We start from the raw sequence: 20,819 nt of genomic DNA on the forward strand, positions 1-20,819 counted from the left end.
TTGACTGTGAGAGAAGCATGTCTGTTGTTTGCTCCTTGCACTCCTTGGGGTTTCTTGGGGAAACTCCTGCTCAGGGGCTCAGAGGGTTAAGAATGGCTGACTGCGTTTGACTTTTGGACCCAACATGCTTATGTGGCTGAATTCTAAAGCCAGCTCATGAGGTGGACATCAAGGTCAGATTCACCTTGAAAATGCACCAGGTGGCAGCCAGAGCTGTCCCAACCCTACAGCACCAGGAGTTCTGATGGCAGGACCAACCACCTCCAGGGTAATGACTCCATTTCCCAGCATCCCTTGCAGCTAGGCTCAGCCATGTGTCCATGTGCTGGCCAAAGGGCTGTGTGTGTCAGCTGGGAGGTGTAGCAACAGGAGGGCACCAGCTCCTGGGGGCAGGCTTGCCTGCTTCCCACTAAACATGGGCCCACCTGGGGCTGGAAACGTGGGTAACGAGAGTCCACCCTTCCTGCAGATGCAGACTCTGCCCGGAGCCTCTTGGCCCTGCCCTGTGCTCTGCATGAAGGCACAGCCTTGCTCAGCCCAGATCTGACATCCTGGGCATCTGCTCCTCATTGAATGATAATTAATAATAATAATAATAATAAAGATCCCCACTTCACATGCAGGATGCATGAGACCCTGCTGTCCACCCATGACCTGCTTGTTCTTTAACAGACGTGGCCAGCCTAGGATTCTTATGCCTCTCTGAAAACATGGAGAACTGGCACAGAGGCAGCAACCTGGACACTGAGACGGGGGTCTTCTGAAGCAGGGCTGCCACCGCCTCACCCTCCCTTCCCTCAGTCCCTCTCCAACTGTCTCCCTTCTGCAGGAGGGCTGTGGGCCCTGTGTGGGGAAGCCAGGACCCTGTCCACTGCACAGCCCCTCCCCGCTAGGCCCGACAGTCTTCCTCAGGCCTCCCGTGTGGCTGCCCTAGCCAGCTGCACTCCTGTCCCCTGAGGTCCTGCCAGGCTCCTCCCTCCATGCCTACCCAGAAGGCTGGCCCTGCAACAAAGAAGAATGAGAGCCAGAGGCCCTGGGTGACAACAGGAGGGAGTCAGGCAGGGTGGTGTCCAGAGGCAGGACTGGACCTCGACAGGATGCCATGCAGGACAGGGTGACTTTGTTCCTCTTCCGGTCCCCCATGCCTGCTGGTGCCTACCACTGGTTACATTGGACAGCAGGGACCTGGGATATGCAGTCAGCTGGCAGGCCTGAGGTCCATGTTGGGGTGTGAGTGTGAGAGTCAGCAGGTGGGGTCCCTGCCTCTGGACACAGCCAGCCCCATCCCCCAAGTGCCGCTCCAGTTCTTCAGGCTCTGGACCCCTGTGTTCTGCCTCCCTCTGGACTCTGGCCCTGGGTGCTCCCTCTGTCTCTAGACTCTGGGTCCTTGTGTTCTGTGTCCCTCTGGCCTCTGGCCTGGGCACTGCCTCTGTCTCCAGGCCCTGGGTCCCTGAGTTCTATGTCCCTCTGGCCTGGGCGCTGCATCTGTCTCCCAGGCAGCCTCTCTGGTCCACCCAGTCAAGTTCTGTTCCTGGCTCCCTACTGACCCTCTGGAGGCCACAGGCCCCCAACAATGCATGACACTCTCTCCTGCCCTGCAGGAGTCACTACAGGGTTAGGAGGTGCAGGCCCCACAGTGGGTCCAGCCCCAGCCTTGCTCAGCTGCCACTGTCACTCAAACTGGACCAGAGCCTCTTCAGAAGGACCTCAGGCCATGCTCCAGTGCTGACCACCTCCTGCCAGGTGGCCAAGTCTCCCCACTTTCGGCACATGCTGGACAGAGCAGGATTCCAGCTGCAGCCCCACAGGAGGAATGATGAAGCCACTCCTCTGGGCAGGTGGACACCCAGCCTGGCTTCCCTCATCACTTAGTTCCACATGACTTCATTCCAGGATGACCACAGCATGATCATAAAAATCACAATGGTCCTCATTGGCCCCTAACTTCTTAAAGACTGGTTTCCAAAGGCAAGGCCCCAGGGTTATGGGGACCCTTGTTCCAACTCCAGCTGTCCCCTGCACTAAGTGCTGTGACTCCTGGAACCTAGCACAGGGACAGGGTACAGGTGCGGAGACCAGGATAAGTGCTCATCCGTGGAGTGCCATTCAGGCCAAGTCTCAGGGAAAACAGGAAAGACGGGGGCAGGCACCATGCACAGGCCCTGGGAAAAGACAGTGGGGCTGAGGCCAGGTGGGGCAGGCCTCACACTGGGGAGGGGACCTGACTTTCAGTGCACAGGGGAGGCCCTGAAAGGGTCTCAGCTAGACCAGCCAGATTCAGTTCACAGATCCAGCAAAGATCACGGGTCTGCCTGCAGGAACGGGGTCTACCTGGGGGTGGCTTGATGGCTGGATGCCAGGCATCCTGAGGCCTCTGTGGAGAAGTAACCTCCTGTTTGTTCACGGGCCTGCCCCTGCTGTACAGCATGCCCTACGGCAGGGCCGGGTCAGGCCAAGGAAGGGACACCCTGGCCAGTTTTGGAGCAGGCCCCCCTTTCTGCTGCTCCTGGTCTCAGGTCAGACAGGCCTGGCCTGCATACTGTGTGGCCCTCAGGCTGTGACCCGGGATGGGGGCCTGGAGTTGTCTGGCCTCACCCTCCACAATGGCATTGTTGTCCACCCCCCAACTTTTACAGTGAGGAGGCAGCAGAACTGGGCATCCTCCTGGGTCTGTCTCTGCCATGCCCAGGGCTGAGCCGGCAGTGAGCAGATCCTGCCCCACAGGGAGCCAGTCATGTGCTGGACACCAGGGAGCCCTGCTCAGGACCCAAGCCCCTGGAGAGTGGACAAGGACTGGAACCTCATTCCCACAAAAAAGTGTGATGCGACTGACGCAGAACACCAAAGGTCCCCTGGGCTCCCACCAGTCTCCCTCGACAGTCCCAGTTAGGAAGCAGAGCACGCAAGTGTCCTGAGGTTTACACTCCCAGCCAACTGACCAAGCCAGCAATGTCAGCGCCCACTTACAGAAGGACAACCGTGACTTGGGGCACCAGGTCTGCAGTCAAGGGGCTCAGAGGAGGCCGAGGCTCAGATGAGGCTGAGGCCTGGCTTCTTGGCTCTGCAGCATCTTGCTCACTGCTGGTGCTGGTATGGCCCTGCCAGGGGGCTGCCCTCAAGCTGCTGGTCAGGAGCGAGGTCCATGGCATGTCCGCAGGCCCCCAGCTTACGAGCGGTGCATGGCTGGCACTGGTGACAGCTTGACTTGGGGCATGATGCTTCAGTAGCTGCTCTGAGGTGTCCCTGGAGAAGACCCAGGTATCTGGTCCATGTGAGGAGGATGAATGGACAGAGTCCCCTAGACAGATGCAGGTGGGATCCTCGCACAGCAGCCCTGGTGGGGATAAGAGCAGAGGCTCCTATCTGCTCAGCACGTGCTGTCCCTTTCACGGGCTGCTGAAGGTGCCAGGAGGTGAGGTGGCATGAACTCAGAGAGGCCAGAGACCTGGGCTGGGACCTCCCAGCTTGAGCTGGTGGGCAGGGTCCTGCCTTGACAGCCTGGCTCCTGAGCACAGGCCTGCTCTGGGCGGGGTCAGTGTCCTGGCTAAAGGCGGCTGTGCCCCTGGGCCAAGTGCCCAAGCCTCTGCACCCTGAAACCCTGACCCTCCTCTCAGCAGATGGGCCCCTGGGTGGCCTCAGGTTGGTGGGGAGGAGCAGCTGGTGGGGCCCTCTGGGGGCAGATGGCCAGAGGGCTCTGTCCCCTTCACCCTGGACCTGTGGTGGCCCTGCCCCAGCCAGGGCCCCAACCATGTGCCTCTGGTGCCAGCTCATAGCTAAAGGGTCTGCTCCTTGCCATCATGGTCACTGTCCTGCAGCTGCTCCAGGATCCTGTCCAACACCACAGACTGCTTCTTCTTTGGGGTCTCTAGAGCCCAGATGGTGAGAGAGGAGGACAACGAGGAGTGAGGAGAGGTGAGAGGATGAGGAGTGGGCACAGGGAGGAGCAGAGAACTGGGAGGCAGGATGGGAGGACAGAGGATGTCAGGGGAGGGAAGAGGGAAGGACATCAGGGCAGAGGAGAGGGCAGTGTGAGGGCAGAGAACCACCTGGAGCCCCTCCTGCCTCCATGTCTCCTCCCCATCATCCCCACAGAGGAGGCCCCTGCATGAGCCTCCTCCTCCTACCTGCAGGTCAAGGCCAGCCAGGGCCAAGGGGCAAGCAGGACCCATTCCTGGGACGGGAGTCCACAGACTCCCATAATGCCGTGAGCAGCGGGCACCCAGTCGGATCTCAGTGCAGGGTCCCGGGGAGGCTGGAGGGGCAATCGGGAGTGGCTGGGGGAAGGGGATATCTGGGGTGGCCTCTGAGGAGTGCAGAGGAGGTGGGGAGAGAGGACATGTGAGGAGGGGGGGGAGAGGACATGGAGGGATGGAGGCAGGCGACCTGGGCCCCCATGCATCCCTCCTGCTGCCGTGGCCTGACTCCTCTCCACCCACAGCAGCTGTCACTGCCTGTGCAGGTGAGGGTGAGCCCAGAGGCAGGGTCTGAGGTCAGCCAGAAGGGAGCAGCATGGATTTTACCTCATGCCACACTGAAGACCACATTATTGCCTGCAGTGGCGGGAGCAGGGGTTCAGGAGACAGGGCAGTGAGGCCAAGTGCTGGGCTGTCCCTCTGTCAGTCCTTCTGCTAGGCCAACTGCTCACTGGTGGGCAGCCCACTCAATTTAAGACTTCATTTGCACAGAGCAGGTCTCAAGAGCCTCACGTGGTTCCTGCTCCTCCTCCCCTCCAGCCTTCCAGGTGCTGAGGCCCCCAGGGTAGCAGCAGAGCACTTGGCCCAGGGGGACCTGCCAGAGCGACCTCCCCACTCACTGCCCCCAACTGATGGACGCATCCCTGGTCTGACTGAGCCCCATCACCTTCTCTCTGGGAATCCCACCCACCTGGGAGTCCCTGGACATGTGCCCCAGGCACCTGTCACCTACGAAGAGACCCCACGTCCCCAGGGCACCACCTGAGCTGGTTCAGGCTGTGGAGGGGCCACCTGGAGGCCTGGCCCAGCTCCTGCCCACCCCACCCCCCACTGGCTGCCAGCCCAGCACCACCTCCTGGCACCATGGACAGCCTTTGTCCCCTGCAGCTCTGTGACCTCAGCCTCAGCACAAAGCCTGGCATGCAGTGGGGCTCCTGACACCCCTGGGGGATGATCAGGTTGGTCCCCAGTCAGAGAGTGTGGCTGAGCTGCCCAGATGGTGGGACCCAAGAGCTGGGGCATGGGGCTGGTAGTTCCCCACCCCCAGGCCACTGAAGGCTGGGATCTCTGGTGAGCGCCAGCTTGCAAGGTGCACGATGGCCTCTGAAAATTGAATTTGTGGGCAGGTAATAGGCACCAGTAAGCAGAAGGCCAGCCACAGGGCTGCAGGACAGCCACGCATGCCTGCAGCCCCAGGGGTGGAGGGACCCCGGGCCTGTCCTCCTGGGCCAGGCCTAGCCTGGAGTCCCAGGAGGGGCCACAGCCACTGCCTTTAGTGTCACAGGACTTTTTATTCTCTCTCAGCCTGAGCCTGGCAGAGGACCAGCCTCCCTTTGGGATGCTGGCCAACAGATCGGACCTGAGGATGGCTCCCTTTCCCTGCAGGCCTGGTCCACGCACCATGGACTCTGGCCACCACTCCCTTCTCCAAACCTCTGTGGGTGCCACCTCCCCTGGGAAGTTGAATCTGCTGGTTGGTCACCAGGGCCCAGAGCAGGACTGTCACCCTGTCAACACTGCCTCAGCTCCTGGGCCACCTGCCACTCCACTCAGGCCCTGCCTGGCTGTCCCTCCATCTGGGGAGCCACCCAGGGGCCACAGTGATGAGGCTCCCCTGACCTCCCTACTTAAAGTCCACTTCTCCCCATGTCCCCCACTTCTTTTCTCTTCCTGTCCCTTCCCCACAGTGCTCAGCTGGCCTGTTCCACTCTTAGACTTTATCATTCATCCACCTCCCCTGCCCATCCAGTCCCCAGCTCTGCTCTGCTCCTGACACTGGGCAGAGGCATGGGGGGCATGGCTGCAGGGTCAGAGGGAGGCTCACTGTAGAGGAGACACAGCGTGCCACCAGTCTAGGGACAGCACCCATAAGCATGGGAGGGCTCTCCTTCCTGCAAGACCCCCCACACACCTCCACACCAAGCTCTGCCACAGAATAGCTGTGTGGCCTCAGGGAACAGCCTCCGCCTCTCTGTGGCCCCTGGTGGAGTGGTGTGGCTCAAGGGAGTGCAGACAGAGCTGGTGCAGAAGCCACCCCACCACTGAGCTAGGTCGTGGGGCCCAGGCCCTCTCCTCCAGGAGGCAGCCAGCACCAATAGGCAGGACCCACCATGCCACACAGGGCCACCTGCTATCACTGTCAGGACACTAGGGCACATGGTGACTGCCAGCTCCGTGACCCACAGGGTGGCCCTGGGTGAGTCACCTGCATGCCACCCACACCGGGCCTGAGCTCAAGGCCTCAGCCAGGCCCTCCCAGAGGACTTGAGCCAGGCTAAGGGCCCCAAGAACACCCAGCACCCCACCAGCCCTCCCTCCAGGGGCAGCTGCATACTTCATTTCCAACATCAAAGCCTCAGCGGGTTTCCCCCACAGACACTGCACAGCCAGGAAGGAGAGGACATCTGGACACTGGCCCTAGGAGGAAGCCTGGAAGAGTGGCAGACTCACCAGCCATCCCATCCACCCAACCTCTAGGCACCAGTCTGCATTTCTGGAGACCCCTAATGATTTCAGTTTTCAATCAATTCCTTGACAGAGTGCTAATCCGTGTCTCTCTTCCCCAGCTGGCACAGCCACCCTGTGTGCAAAGTGTGGGCAGGGACCAGGCCCATCGGGGGACAGGAGAGAACTTCATGGGTTCTGCAGGCAGAACATTGAGGAAAGGCAAGCTGGAAGGAGAGGTGACTGGCAGGGAGAAGGGGCTCTGCAAGGAGCCCTGAGGAGAGGTGGCTGAGCAGCCAGGGGAGGGGAGGTCAGCTGGGCTTTGATCAGAGGAGAGGCCGGGGCTCGGAGTTGGGGTCCAGGCTAACCTGGGATCCAGCATTACTGAGCCTGGCTGGGTGACCTTGGGCAAGTTGATTCACCTCTCTGAGCTCAGTTTCTGCAGTTATCAAGGACAATGAAATGTACAGTGCCCACCCCTCCACCTGGAGTGCTGGAGAACATGAGCCAGTGCAGCACTGTCACCAGAGGACGGGCTGCTTGGGAAGCTGAGGAAGGAGGATGATGAGACCATCTCAAAGGCCAGAGTGGTTGTATGTGAGGGAAGCTCCCACGCCACAGTGGGTGCTCAGGAGGGTGCCACTCACTCCGCCATTCCTGGAGTCATGAGGGGAGGCCACTTCTCCCCCTTGGGGCCCCAGACAGATGCAGAGGCTACTGTTGAGGCCACCTCGAGGGTTGGGAGGGAGCACCAGGAGAGCCCTGCCAGTGAGGTGGGCAGATGGGGAGCTGAGATGCTGGCCCCAGCCCCGCATCCTTCTGCTTTCCTGGGATCACCTCTCTGGCCATCACCAGCATCAAGACGGCCAAAGGGACATGCCAGGCCTCAGGTGGGCCCTGGAGGGGCAACCACATGAGTGACTTGGGGTCCAGAGGTTCACTGCTGCACATGGCTTCACCCCTGCCCTCCATTCTGGGTGCTGGCCGGGCAACGGGGACAGGAGACCCTGAGAAGGGCAGGCATACCTCAGCCTGCTGTGAGCCACAGGCCCCCAGTAGGCTCCTCTGCTGCAGGACCAGAGCCAGCTCAGCTCCAGCAGGCCAGGGGGACAAGGCAGGGTGGGCAGAAGTAAGGTAGGGAGTTTGGCAGGGCACGGAAGGCCAGGCTCCAGGCTAGGACTCAGTGGCCTGCCATCCTGGCCCTTGGGGACCACCCCTGGGGAAATGGGCACAGGTATGCAGGTGTGGGTGCCCTGGAGCCAGGTGCCTGTGCTGGCCTGACCCCCACAACAGTGATGCTAGGCCTGGTTCCTCCTTGCTGTACCCAGGCAGGAGCCCAGGTGCCTCCCTGCATCTGTCCCTGGGCTGCTTGTGGCAGGACCACACGCTCCTCTGATCAAGGGGACAGCACCTGCTCTGCTGGCCTCATGGGGCTTTGGATGGTTCCAGCAGGTATTTTGTACTGAGCACTCACCAAGTCCCAGGCTCATGCTGGGGCCAGGACAGGAAGCTGAAGCACTGGCCTGGGGCCCAGGATCCAGGCTGAGGGGCAGCTGGGCCCTGAGTCCCCAGGGTCCCGTCTTCTCTGCCCTACCTGGACAGATCCTATGTTGACAGGACTTGCAGCAGTGCTCCCCACAGAGGACTCCAGGACACTGGTGGAAGGCCTCGAGGCCAGGGCAGCTCCAGGAGGGCCTGAGCAAATGCTAAGTGTAACCAAGCAGTACCAAGGTGACCTTCAAGGCCACCCAGGAGCTACTCAGTGCTCAGCAAAGGACCCAGCTGCCCCAATTAAGCCTGAGGGTGAAGAACAGGGCTAGGACCCAGGCACCTGCAGGTTCTGGGATGGAAGGCTGTGGACTTTCTTGAAGAGATCCCTGAGCTGGTAACACTAGCGTTCCACTTTACAGACATGGAGGCGGTGAACTAGGCTGCAGGTATGTAATGTGACTGTAGGCACTCCACGTGGGGTCTTCTCCAGGTCCACCAAGCCAAGGCCCGTGGTCAGCCACTTGCGCTGTGGTGCAGGACACCACCTAGCTCCCTCAGGAAGCAGGGACTCCACACAAAGGTGCAGGCCAGGTCTCCAGGCTGCACCCTGAACCGGGTAGACAGAGCCATACACCACTGTTGCCCACATCTGCTCCCAAGGGTGGGCAATGGGGGTCACCAGGGCTATGGGCACTGCTGCGACTGACCCAGAAGTGAGGGGCTCTGGTACCCCAAGTTCAGCCTGGCATGGTGAACTTGCTCTGGACACCTGGGAAGCATGTGGTCTAGGACACTGGTCTGGCCACTGGGAGACCATGCTCAAGGATGGGTGCAGGTTCTCCAGCCTGGATTACCCAGAGTGCATCCAAGCCTGGGCTGTGGGTGCAGGCTAAGCCTCGGGGTTTTGGGCTTGGTCTCATGTGCATCTGAACCAGTTGGAGAGGTGGGGAGCTTCCCAGGGTGGGGACTCTGCAGAGGGGAAAGAGGTGACCAGCAGAGCCAGGGGAGAACCTGCCACTCCGCTTGGGTCTCAGGATCTTTGAGGTCTCAGGGGCTCAGCCAGCTTGGGTCAGTGTCAGCTGCCTGTTGGGGGCTATGACATGCAGACTACACCAAGATGTCACCTGGCAACCAGGGAGAAGTTGTTTTGATCACATCTGTGGTAAGGAAGTCGGTTAACATAGACACACCCAAGTGCTTTATCATTGGCTGTATTCAAATAAGTCCACACACACAACGTGTGCACATGTATTACCAAGTGCTCCTGCTTGTGCCTGTTTGACCTTTACCATGATTGGACAGCTAGCTCCTCACCTGATCTTCGCATAACTAGTGTTGGCCCTACCCTTCCCCTCCTGGAGGGAATATAAGCTGTCTCTCCTCGACTGCTGGTGTTCCGGATACCTAAATCATCAATAAACTGCTTCAAATTCAAGAATCTTACTGCCTGTTTGTGTCCCGTGCCAAATTGACTCTGCTGGATGGTGTCAGCTGCCTCTCTTTCCTTTGGATATGGGCCCTGAGTGGAGGCAGAGCTGAAGGGGAATAGATGGTATTATCTCCTCTGGGACCAGGTAGGGAGGTGATGGAGTCAGAGAGTCCAGGGACAACTATAGGGAGGACTGAGGACTGTGGCAAACAGGAGGCTCACACTTTCTATAGATGGGTAGCCCCTCTCCAGGCTGAGTGCCCCGTGGGAAAGCGGGACCAGGGCAGCCAGATGCGCTTTCCCCAAAAATGTCAAAATCTTCATTTTCAGGCCAAATCTTCCAATAACAAATTCCTGGTCATTAATTCAAATTCATTTTGATTTTCTATTTTGTGGGTAAGACACAGATCTGTGGGTCCCCTCAACGGGGGGGGGGGGGCTCTGATCTGTCCTCTCTCCTCCCCTCCACAAAGTCCAGCTAACTTCCTTAGGTCATGCCAATCCTAGAACCTCTGTTTTGTGGCTTTGTGCCTCCTGGCTTGGCCAGCCCGTGGTTCAGAAACACAACTGCCCCCCTGCCCTCAAGCAGCCAAATCTCCTTCCACTGGTTTCCAGCACTCCTCTCCCCAGATTTCCAAACCCTCATCCACTGCTGCCAGGCCCCTTCCCCTCCCATGTGGCCCCACAACCCTCCAATCAGTTTAATTCCATGATCCATGAGGAGAAGCAGGAGAGATGCCCACACAGCTGGCTTCCCCGTTTGCCCTAGCAGGGATCCCTGGCCTCACTGGTGACGGCTGAGTGAAGTGTTTGCAGAATTCAGAGAACACAAGTCAATAACAATTTAGATGGATTGGGAGCAAGCACTTTGCCGCATGGACAGCCACTCCCAGGGGACAGAGTGCCTGTGCAGAATACTGCAGAAATGCCCAGAAATATTTCCAAAACACCCCCAGAGAGGCTCAGGGTGTAAGGGGGGGAGGCTGTGTGAAATGTGCTCCAGTTTGCCTCTGGGACCCTGAATCCCCAAGCCCCCTCCTGTCCCCACGGCCAGCCACCAACCCCCTGCCTTGGCCCGCACAGTTCCCCTTGTGACCTCCCTGATCCTGCCTCCTGCAGCTGCAGTGGCCCCAGGGCATGGAGAAGAGACCCCCTCCCACAGGGCAGGCCCTCAGCCACACCTTCCTGTCAGGACCCTGCATGGTGGCCTGGGACAGACCCCTTTGCCCTCCTCCTTAGGGAGCCTTCAGGCAGGCCACAGAACCAAAGTGTGGAGCTTCAGGTGTTGGAAGAACCACGAAAGAGGGAGGCTCTGAAGTGAATTATGACTTTGCGTACTTGCTGGAAGTTTCCTGAGTCTTAAAGACTGATGACCATGTTTCCATGGTCCAGATCAATCAGGCCTGTCTGCAAGGCTGGTGGACGCCAGGATGAAGGCTCTTCGTCCCTGGTCTTTTGAAATGTGCTGTCCTGTGAAGACAGAGTTCTGGAAGAGGGTGTGTGAGCTGTGGCAGGCTGTGGGTATCATCCCTACACTGATGACTTCCCAATGCACCCCTCAGCCCAGACTTCACCCGTGAGCTCCCAACTCAGCCATCTGCTTGAGAACACGGGTGTCCAGATAGGTGTCTGGAACCCAGCTGGCCCAGAAACCCACCCACATGCCTTCCTTCCCAGCCTCCTAAGATAGCTTATCACATGTCCCCACTGAGCTAGTTGACTGGGAGCAAAGATCTGAGCAGCAGGCTTGCTTTGTCTCTTGCCCTCTAGAAGCCAGCCTGGTGACACTACCTTTTCCAAAGAGCGCAGTCTACCTCTTCTCTCAAGCCCTGGCCTCTGCTCTGGTTACTGTCCTTGCTTACCAGAGAAAGACATGGACTGCCTACCCCATTCCTGCTCCTCTACGCTGCCACCCTGAGAGATAGCGAGGATAAGGTCTGAAAGGATAAGGTCTGAAAGAGCAAATCTGGTCCTAGGACTAACACCCCTTAAATCTTCCGGGGGCTTCCCACTGCATCTTGAATAAAAGCCAGGCTCCCAGCCAGGCCAGATGAGCCTACAGCTATGGTGGACCCTGCTGGTCCCTCCAGTGTTTCCACTTCCTACCCTAGACCTGCTCCCTGGTTCCCATGGCCTGCTCTGAACATGGCTGTCTCAGGGCCTTTGAACCTGAGGTTCCTCCTGTTTGAATGCCTACCTCTGGCTGCCTGATCCCTTCAAATCAGAGAAATGGTGACTCCCTGGGAAGCTTCCATGAGCACCATAGGGAGTAAGAGGGAAGTATAACATCCTTTCTCATTTCCTGCACAGGACTTTGTCAATCTGGTAATCATCTGTCTTTCCTGCTCCAGTGTCAGCTGTGTGGGACGGGCCTTCTCTTCAGCCCAGAGCCAACAGTGTCTGGACCATCAGGGGATCAGCCAAGAGCTGCTGAGTGTGTGAGTCAGAAGCAAAGCAAGGGCCCCTCTCCAGGGCACACTGAAGCCAAGCCCCGAGCTGGGCAGGGGAGTGGAGCTGCAGTTGGGATGTTGGTCATCTGGGGGGAATCAGCCACATGGGGCTTTTGGGTACACAAGCCCAGCTGGCCCACAAGGCCAAGGGGTTGCCAACTTCCAGTGAGGGCCAGGCAGTGAGGACTTCAGCCTTCATGGGCCACAGGACTCTGCCACTCGGCTGCCCCTGCAGCGTTAGATGCAGACCAATGAGTAGGGCCACGTTCCAATAAAACTTTATTTAGAGCATCAGGCTGGGGGCCATGCTCTGCAGCATCTTCCCTGCTGACCCAGGAGCCCAGATTTGACAGACCAGGCCATTTGAGATTTAGGGTATGAGGAAACAGTGTCATCTGTTCCACTGGGTCCAGAGCTATGTGCCCTCAGAAAGTCAGGAGAACTATCTGGGCCTCAGTTTGAACCTCTATAAAATGGGAATAGCACCTCTCTAGGGAGTTGGGGGCTAAAATAAAATTGAATGTCTACACTTGAGAAGGAGAATGCTGTGTGTCCCTCTGCATGCAGGAAGTCCACGACACAGGCTCTTCCCGTTTCCTTACTGTTTTCCTGGCTGGGTCTTCACTAAGTCACATGCACACACCTGTGGCCCCAGTGTCTTGAGAGGCCGAGGCAGGGCTGCAAGTTTAAGGCCAGACTGGGCAACAAGTGAGAACCCGTCTCAAGATAAAAGGGCTGGGGATGTAGCTGAGTGGTGGACGGGGCACCCCGGGTTCCAATTCTCAGTACAAAAACAAACAAGCAAATAGTCACACAACCTTCTCTTTTGAGATCAGTGGTGCTTCAAGGCACAAGGAGGAAATACCTGGCTTTAGACCAAATGGCTGCAGTGCCAACTGAGTGGCTAAGGGTGCTCAAGCTGGGTGCCCCTGGCACATGGGGGGCATCACTGGTGGTGCCAGCACACACGAGTGCTGGTCTTGGTGACCCTGTGCTGGTTCGGTGCTTCCCTGTCTCTCCCACACAAGCAACCCTGCAGCATGGGAGCTGCGCCACATGTAGGGCCCCCAGGGCAGAGACAGTGCCTTGTTCCCGGGAGGCAGACTGGGACATTCAAGGGAAAGGAGGCATGGGGGTGACAAGGAAATAAAGAGAAGGGGCATGGGAGGTTCCATCTCTGAGCAGACCTGAAACCAAGTGGTGTGGGTGACACACAGGGCTCCAGCAGCCAGGCTGGCAATGCCTGGGCTCCTTGCTGGGGGTTGGTGACCAGCCAGGATTCTGCCCTGTGACTGGGGAAGTTCTAGCTTTTGTGACCTGGCTGGCTCACCCTTCACAGGCAGGGAGGTGCTGCCAGAAGCTTGCCATGTGCGTCCTGTCTGAGCCCCGGCTCTGGAGGTGACAGGTACAGAGGCTAACCACAGCCCACCCATCCCCAGCTGGAATACGGCAACATAGGAAGCAGAGCTTCGTTCCTGCCAAATATAGCCCCTCTGCCTCCTGGCTGGCTGTGGATGCACACATGAGGCACAGAGGGGGGATTTCCTCCCCACCATTGTGTCCCTGGCAGGTACCATGGCCCGAGGTCCTGAAAGTGTCTCAATGCCACCACCCGATGACTTGTGACATACTTGGGAAGAAAAGGACACAGCCACTGGGGACTTCCCTTTCTTCTTCCACTCTGCTCACACTCCCACATGCCAGGCCCAAGAACAGTACCTGATCCAGTGGTGCTGGCGCTGCAGATGATGAACCTGATGAGGGACCAGGAGGGGAGGAGGTTTGGGGACAACGTCTCCCTGGCTGTCCCTTCCCTGAGCTCCTCTGTCCCATCAAGGTATTGGCTGACGCAGGGCAACTTTCAAAATGCCTTCTGAGACCTGCTCTGGTGGTTCCATTTTGCAGGCTTGCCAATGTCCCATGCAAGGGGAGCCGAGACCCCTGCCCGCCCACAGGGATGTGACAGGGCAGACTTGGGACCTCCACCTGAGATCCAAGTACCTTCCTGGCAGAGGTCAGGGCTGAGTCCAGGGCCAGGGAGGAAACTGGGCATGGATCCCCCTGGTGCCCTTGAGCCTGCCAGCTCCTACAAGTGCTGGACAATGTGATATCAACACATAGGAGTTGGGTACTTCTCACCACAGGGAAGGGCAAAGAGGGAATAAGAACCACCAGGAGGGCAGAGGCCCACAGCCTGACCTGACAGGTCCTGCCACCGCCGCGGGGGCCTCTGGGATGAGGAGAGCAGGGCAGGAGGGAGCTCCCAGGGCAAGGCCGTCTCTAGGCTGGCACCCATGCCTGGTGGTCTGTGCTGGGATCCAGGGCTGAGGTGGGGGAAGGAAACAGGCACACATCCTGCCTCTTGACTGTCACCTCGATGCCCAGGGCCTCAGTTTTCCAATCTGCAAAATGGACTGGTCATGCCCACCTCATAGGCTCCTAGAGGGACATGGAGGGTGCGCAATCATCGGGTGTTCACGAGGCAGTGCCCACCTGCCTGCTGCAGCTGAGTGGCCAGGAGGGCTGATCCCACAGAAGTGCTTCCGGAGGAAGGGGTGCAGACTGTGCAGCTCAGCATGTTGAAAGGGCTTCTCTGCTACCCTCGGCAGAAGTGCTGAGATGCCTGCCTCGGCCTCCTTGGCCGGGTGGGTTCAGGAGAGTGGGTGCCCACCTCCGCTCAGGGAGTCCCTATGCAAACGGCTGTGGACCACGCACTTGGGCCTGTCAAACCCTGTGAACAGGCATGTGCACTTTCTGCACATCAGGATTTGGGGACTTATTGAGCCATGAGCTTGAGACTGGCTGCAGCCTCTGCTTCTCTGGCTTCACATTCACCCTGGCTCAGATATTTCATCCTAAGGTGACGGTCTGGCAGTGCCAGGGACCCAGAGATGAACCCAATGCTGACAAACAAGAGCACAACCTTGCGCAAGTGTGGGTGCCGCAAGGAGGAAGAACCAAGAATGTGACTGTGACAGGTGAGGAAGAGCACAGATGGAGGGGCAGCATCCAGGAGGAAGGGGTGAGGCACCACATCAGAGGGAACAGAGTGGGCCAAGACACGGGGCCCCACCTGGAGTCAGGGAAGCAAAATGGAGACCAGGTGGCAGCCAGTGGGGCAGCAGGGGTCTGAGTCCTGCAGATGTGGCAGGTGGCCATGCTTGGAGGCACCAGGCTGCCTCTGGGTTCTGAAGACACTCAGGTGCAGTTGCTCCACTGCTGCTGCTCAGAGACCCTGCTTTTTGGGCCCCGGGCATGTCACAACTAGAAGTCATACTCTCAGGAGTTCCTACGCTGCTGCCTGGCTGGAGGCCTGGCTTCCCCAGCCAGGTGAGGAAACCCGCCCTGGCTCCAGGTTCTTTCTGCTGAGGAACAGGAAGGGCCTTGCAGCAAACATGCCTGGGCAACCCTGGGCCCTCGGCTGCCCCCTAGGAGGGGCCTGGATGATGGGAAAATGGCACCTGGAGCCCACACATGAGGGCCCAGAGCCTTGGGCCCCAGGAAAAGGCGGGAGGACTATGCAAGACCTCAGCATCATGGTTAACCACAGGAAGGACTATCCTGGCCCCACGCTGGAGTCCGCTTTCCCAGGCAGGCGGGAGGGGATGTGTTCCCTGGTCAGATGACCCATCACTAAGCCAGTGGACAGAGTGGGAAGGAGGCTGGCACCTTCCTTTTGTCACCTGGCCCAGGAGTGCAGGCACCTGGGCTGGTAGTGAGGCCCTCAGCTGGCCAGTGTCCTGTCACAGGGACAGGAGGGTGGCTACCCAGCTCAGGCCAGTGCTTCTGGGGACCCAGCCCTTCCTGCTTCCCAAGAAGCCTTGGACCCCGGAGTCCCAGCCCCCAGGCTACACCTACTGTGGAAGTGCTCAGCCATCCTCCACCACAGGGCCTTCAGGGTCACCTCAGAGTCCGCCCACTCCAGGACCAGCCTTCGGCTAAACAAGTGGGTGCTGTGGCACAGGGCATTGGAGGCTCTTTGCACAGGGACAAGAGACAGAGTCACACATGAGCTGAAGGCACTCTGGTGCCTGCTGTCCTCCCTGTGGCATGCGGCACTGGGCTCCAGCAGGGCTGCGGCTGCAGGCAGCCTGCTAATGAGTGGTTTCTTTTCCACAGAGGCTGCATGTGCCCTGCAGTCAACAGGGCACTGCCGGGGTTGCATCTGGCACCTGGTTGGGACTCCTTTCCCACGTTCCATCCTCTTTGCTCAGTGCGACACCATTAGCAGGTTCCCTGCCACCGCCTGTCAGCATCAGTGGCTCCTGAGGAAGCCCAGCTCCCTCTGGCCACCATGCGACAACTGGGAAGCTCCTGTCACTTGGTGCCAGCCTCCTTCACTGGCCCTGGTGGCTCTGTCCCTCACACTGGTCTTGAATCTGTCCCCTTTGGTTTCTTCTGACTCCTGTGGCTCCTCTCCCTTCCGCTGCCATGTCCCTCCCTGGCTCTGCAGTTCGCACCTACAGCAGGTCCACAGAGCTGACCTGTATCTCCCGGGGCCACCCCAGTGCTCAGGGGACCATCTAGGAAGAGACAGCTGCAGACAAATTAACACAGGTAAGGGACACTGGAGTAGGAGAGCCCTGTGTCACCAGGACCTTCTGTTGGGGGCTGTGTGGAAACAGGCTGAATGCAATGTGGCTGGAGGCCTGGTGATGAGACCACAGGCAAAGGCTGCCAGCATGCCAGCTTCAACAGAGTCCCTCAAAGGAACCCACCCTGGGACACTCCACTTGGGACTGCCGAACAATACGCTGGTGGCCACCTGGGGGAGGGAGGTGTTGCCTGGGGAGCTGCCTCAATGAAGGGGCTGTGGGGAGATCTCAGCATGACAGGCACAGGAGGGCACTCAGCGTCCACTCAAGAGAAGTGGGACCCCGAAAGATGGCGAGCATGGGAACGCAGCTCTAATGATGACAAGTGGCAGACAGAAATGCAACTTTCTGTGCTGCTCCGAGGAAGTCCAGTTGCGGAAAGCTTTCTCTTTCCCTCTTTTTAACTTTAATTTTAGAAACTCTTCTGGCTGCCAGCAGAGCATCTGCCATCTTTTACAGGCGGACATAAAACTGCATCTGGACTCAGAGCTGAAAGTGCCCATTGAGAATTCTAATAAAACACTTGCACGCTCACCTGGCGACAGGGAGATGGCCTGATTGGGAGCAGGGTCTTCAGGAAGTAAGAGAAGCTGGTGGGGAGTCTGGCATGGCGGATGTTCCCTCCTGGTGCCAGGGTCCCTGAGGAGTTGCATCCCAGGGAGGTGTGGGTGGGGGCAGCGAAAGCAGCATCTGCCAGATTCTCAGCCTCAACTTGGAAGTAGACAATGCCCTGGGAGCCCATCCTCTCTGCCTCCTGTGGTCACACTGTGCTTCTAACCTGGGAAGCCAGTTCCCACTCCTCTGCTGCTCACATGCCTAGAGAGGCCTGTTGTGGGAGTCTAAAAATTCCCTCTCCTGGCCCCTCAAAGGCCTCCTGGGTCCCTCTCCTCTCTGCATCACTCTCCCACTTATACTGGCCTTGCTTTGAAAGGGCTTTCTGCTACAGGTGAGGTGGTGGGTCAGCTGACAATGGGCTCTCTGGCTGGGCATCTCAGTTCAAATCCCCTTCACCGTGTAATCGTGGGCAAGCTGCTGAACATCTCTGTGCCTCAGCTGCAATGTGTGGAAAGGAAAGGCAGCAGCAGAGAATGGGAGGCTCCTGCATGGTTCTGCTGGAGGCTGTGTCATCATTGTGCACCCCGACTTCATTCCCACCACAGGGAGCAGGAACAATGGTGGGTCCACACAGCAGCTCTTTGCAGGAACAGCTACAAGTGTATGGGGATCTCCAGAAACAGCAGTTACCCTTCTCCTTCCAGTCCCACCAGCTAAGGGAAATCAGGCTGCAGTCCCAAGTGCCCACTGCCTTGGGGGCCAGAACCTGGTGGCCTCAAACTGTAGCAGGCAGCACAAAGACCCCAGTTCCAGGCTAAACTTGGCCTTGGACAATCCAGCATGATTGGACTTCATTAAAAAAGTGTAACAAGAGCTTGGTAAAGTCACAGCATCCCGGGGGTAAGGTGGGACGTAGGAGGAGGAGGAGGTGGAAGAGGAGGAGGAAGACCTGGGCCTCCAGGAACACCCTGAGGTACAGAAGGTTCCAGGCCAGGCAGGGGAGTGCAGGCCTCTGCTGCCCCAGGCTGAGGGCAATCTGCCAACTGCTTCCTCCCACTCTGACCCCACTGAGATCACTGCCACATCTCCATGTTCCTAGCACCAGCTTGAGGGTGGCTGGTGCCTCTGCCCAACAGCCTCGGGTATTTCTGGAGAGCTGTGTCCCTGGACCATGGGCCTTTCCAAACCCCGCTTCTGCTGCCTCCCCTTCCTGGCGAGAGCCCTTCATAGTGAAGACCCTGGATTTCCTGGTGGCCAGGGACTGCAGGGACCCAGACCCACTCAGAGGAGGAACTGCCTTCTCCCCTTGTTATGAAGGGAAGCCTAGTGGGTGAAGCCTGAGGCAGGACAGCTTCCCACTCCTTTCATTTTCAGAGGCTCCATGCTGCCTCCCAAGCCTGGGCCCTGGACACCAGCCTTGTGCACACACTTGCTGGTGGCCAGGAGGCTTGTTCTTCTCCCACAGGCCATGACAAGGTGCTCTCCCACCTGCCCTACCTCCCTGCAGATGTGCCTGCCCCACACCACCTTCCAGTCTCCCCAGCCTGACCTCAACCCCTGCAAGGAAGGCACTGTGCTGAGTCTACACCCAGAGCAAACCATGGTGTCTCCTTCACTGAGCGTCTCCAGCCTGGGTGGGCAGTGAGGGTGGCCCTGGCTGGAGGAGGTTACCTGACTGAGTGTCCTGAGGTTTTCCTTCCAGCCCTGCCCCTCAGACCATGGAGACACCAAGGGCAAGCAGGAGCAGATCTGGACTGGAGAGAAAAGATGGTGGACCCTGACTGGACACATGCAGTCTTGGTCTGGCACTGTACCCAACGTGCAGGACTCTGGGACTTCACAGGGTGGGGACAGTGACCCATGCTGCCAGGACCCAAAGGTCAAACCCCCAGCTGGCTCACTGGGGAAGACTAAGGTCCAGAGTGGAATGCTCAGGGTGCAGTCGCAGTCAGAGAAGAGGCCACAGAGGAGCCACCCTGCCCTGGGGAGCCACTTCCTGCTCTTTTCTAATGGCCGATGCTGGTCATTCCTGGCCAGCCCCATGTAGGAGGTGACTCCTGGACCCATGGCCAGGGCTCCTTTGCACTCTAGTTTCCACGGAGGCCAAGTGAATGGGAGGCCCATTGGGGGAGGTGGCCACTCCTTCCCTCCTCTGCCTGTAGGACAAGAGCTCTGCCCCTTACATTTTCCTCCAAGCGTCCCTTTAGCCTAAGCAAGGTGACAGATCCCCACTGTCGTTTGTCCCTGGTGAGTCCTTCAGCCCTGCTTAGTCCTGCACACATCTCTGAAGTGCAGGTGTGTTCTGACCTTCACCCTGGGGCCCCAACTCCACGGCACCTGAGCTCCTTTCAGGCAGCACGCCTCAAGTCTGAGCTCTGCTCAGAAGCCTTGTGGATCCTGGGGGCACTGAGCAGCTCCCACCTGATCCCAGAGCCTCCTCACTGCCCAGGTTTCTGGCAGCTGCCCAGGAATCCTGGCTTTCACTCTCCGCTGATGCAGCCACAGACCACAGGTCTGGGGAGCCAGGGTCTCCCTGCCACCTTGTCCAAATTCCTGGGAGGTCTGCTCAGGTGTCGTGGAGATGATGGTGCAGGTAGACTGGCCAGGTCTAGTGATCATCTTGAAGAATGGAAGGCCCCAGAAGGCAGCCAGCAGCGGCACTGGGCCTGCCCGTTCCACAGCCTCCCTGGAGACAAACCTCCTTCTCCCAGCAACAAAAGCTCATTGCACAACCTTGGCAGAACTTGTGTCCCACAGGGCTACAAAGGACTGCCTGGCTTCTAGGCAGAGCCAGGACAGACTCCTGTCTGCTGCTGCCCAGGGTGACCTCCTACTCTGTGGGGAACCATCCCCACAGGCAGAGGGTTTCATCTCCCACATGAACACAGGCCATGCCAACCTGCCCTGACCAGCTGTGCCCCCATGCCTGGAGTGAGCTGCCACTGAGCTGGCTAAGGATGACCAGCAGGCCCAGGGACAGGGCACTGAGCACAGCAAATGGGGGAACCAGGCCAGTAGTGCTGCTGGGGCATGCAGAGGCCAGTGCCATCACCTCTGTAATGGGCATGATCGTCCCCCACTCTGAGTCCCATGAGCCTTCTCTCAGCAGCCCTGTCAACAGCATCTGGCCTGCACTGTGCTGGCACACTGAGGTCTGTACATGACAGAGGGCGACTCTGGGCCCTTCTGACAAAGGGCCCCAAGTTCAAAGTGCACTTCCAAGACAAGTACCCATGGCTGCTCCCAGCCCGTGGTGTCTGGAGCATCTAGACTGATGCTTCTCCCTCCTGCCAGCACACAGCAGTCCTGCAGCTGAAGCCAGAGGCTGGGCCAGGGCCAGGGGCCAGTGGTACTCTGGGTGGCAGTGGGTATGGAGCTGGCTCAGCTGCTCTGTGGCTACCTGACCTGACAGGGAACTTCTTTCCTCACTTCCTCAACTACAAAATAGGGACACCCTGCCTCAAAAGACACCAGAAGATCAAGTAAGACAAGTACTGCTTCTCCAGGCCCAGGCTCAGCACATGGTGAGGCCAGGCTCCCAGAAGCTGTGGCTGCCCCTGGAAGTGAGTTGCTGGAGGCTGTGAGCACAGCAGGCTCTCCAGCTCGGCTGGGATCTGCCCCTTCCCTGGGTGGCTCTTGCGGTTGGCCTGGTACATCTGGA

General features: G+C 58.7%; 1 long non-coding RNA gene across 2 annotated transcripts; it reads right to left on the reverse strand.

The window, feature by feature from the left end:
* Window positions 1–2,904: 2,904 nt before the first annotated feature.
* On the reverse strand, window positions 2,905–15,979 carry LOC306652480. 2 transcript variants are annotated; one of them, XR_013761403.1, is made up of 3 exons: window positions 15,867–15,979; window positions 3,755–3,865; window positions 2,905–3,334 (listed from the first exon to the last, which is right to left on the reverse strand). It is a non-coding gene; the product is annotated as an uncharacterized lncRNA (long non-coding RNA). The 2 variants fall into 2 exon arrangements; XR_013761404.1 differs by lacking the exon at window positions 15,867–15,979 and adding an exon at window positions 13,664–13,944 and having other exon boundaries at window positions 3,755–3,854.
* Between the last annotated feature and the right edge of the window lie 4,840 nt (window positions 15,980–20,819).

Source organism: Sciurus vulgaris, assembly GCF_902686455.1.
Source record: "Sciurus vulgaris genome assembly, contig: HiC_scaffold_238_arrow_ctg1, whole genome shotgun sequence".
Classification (NCBI taxonomy): domain Eukaryota; kingdom Metazoa; phylum Chordata; class Mammalia; order Rodentia; family Sciuridae; genus Sciurus; species Sciurus vulgaris.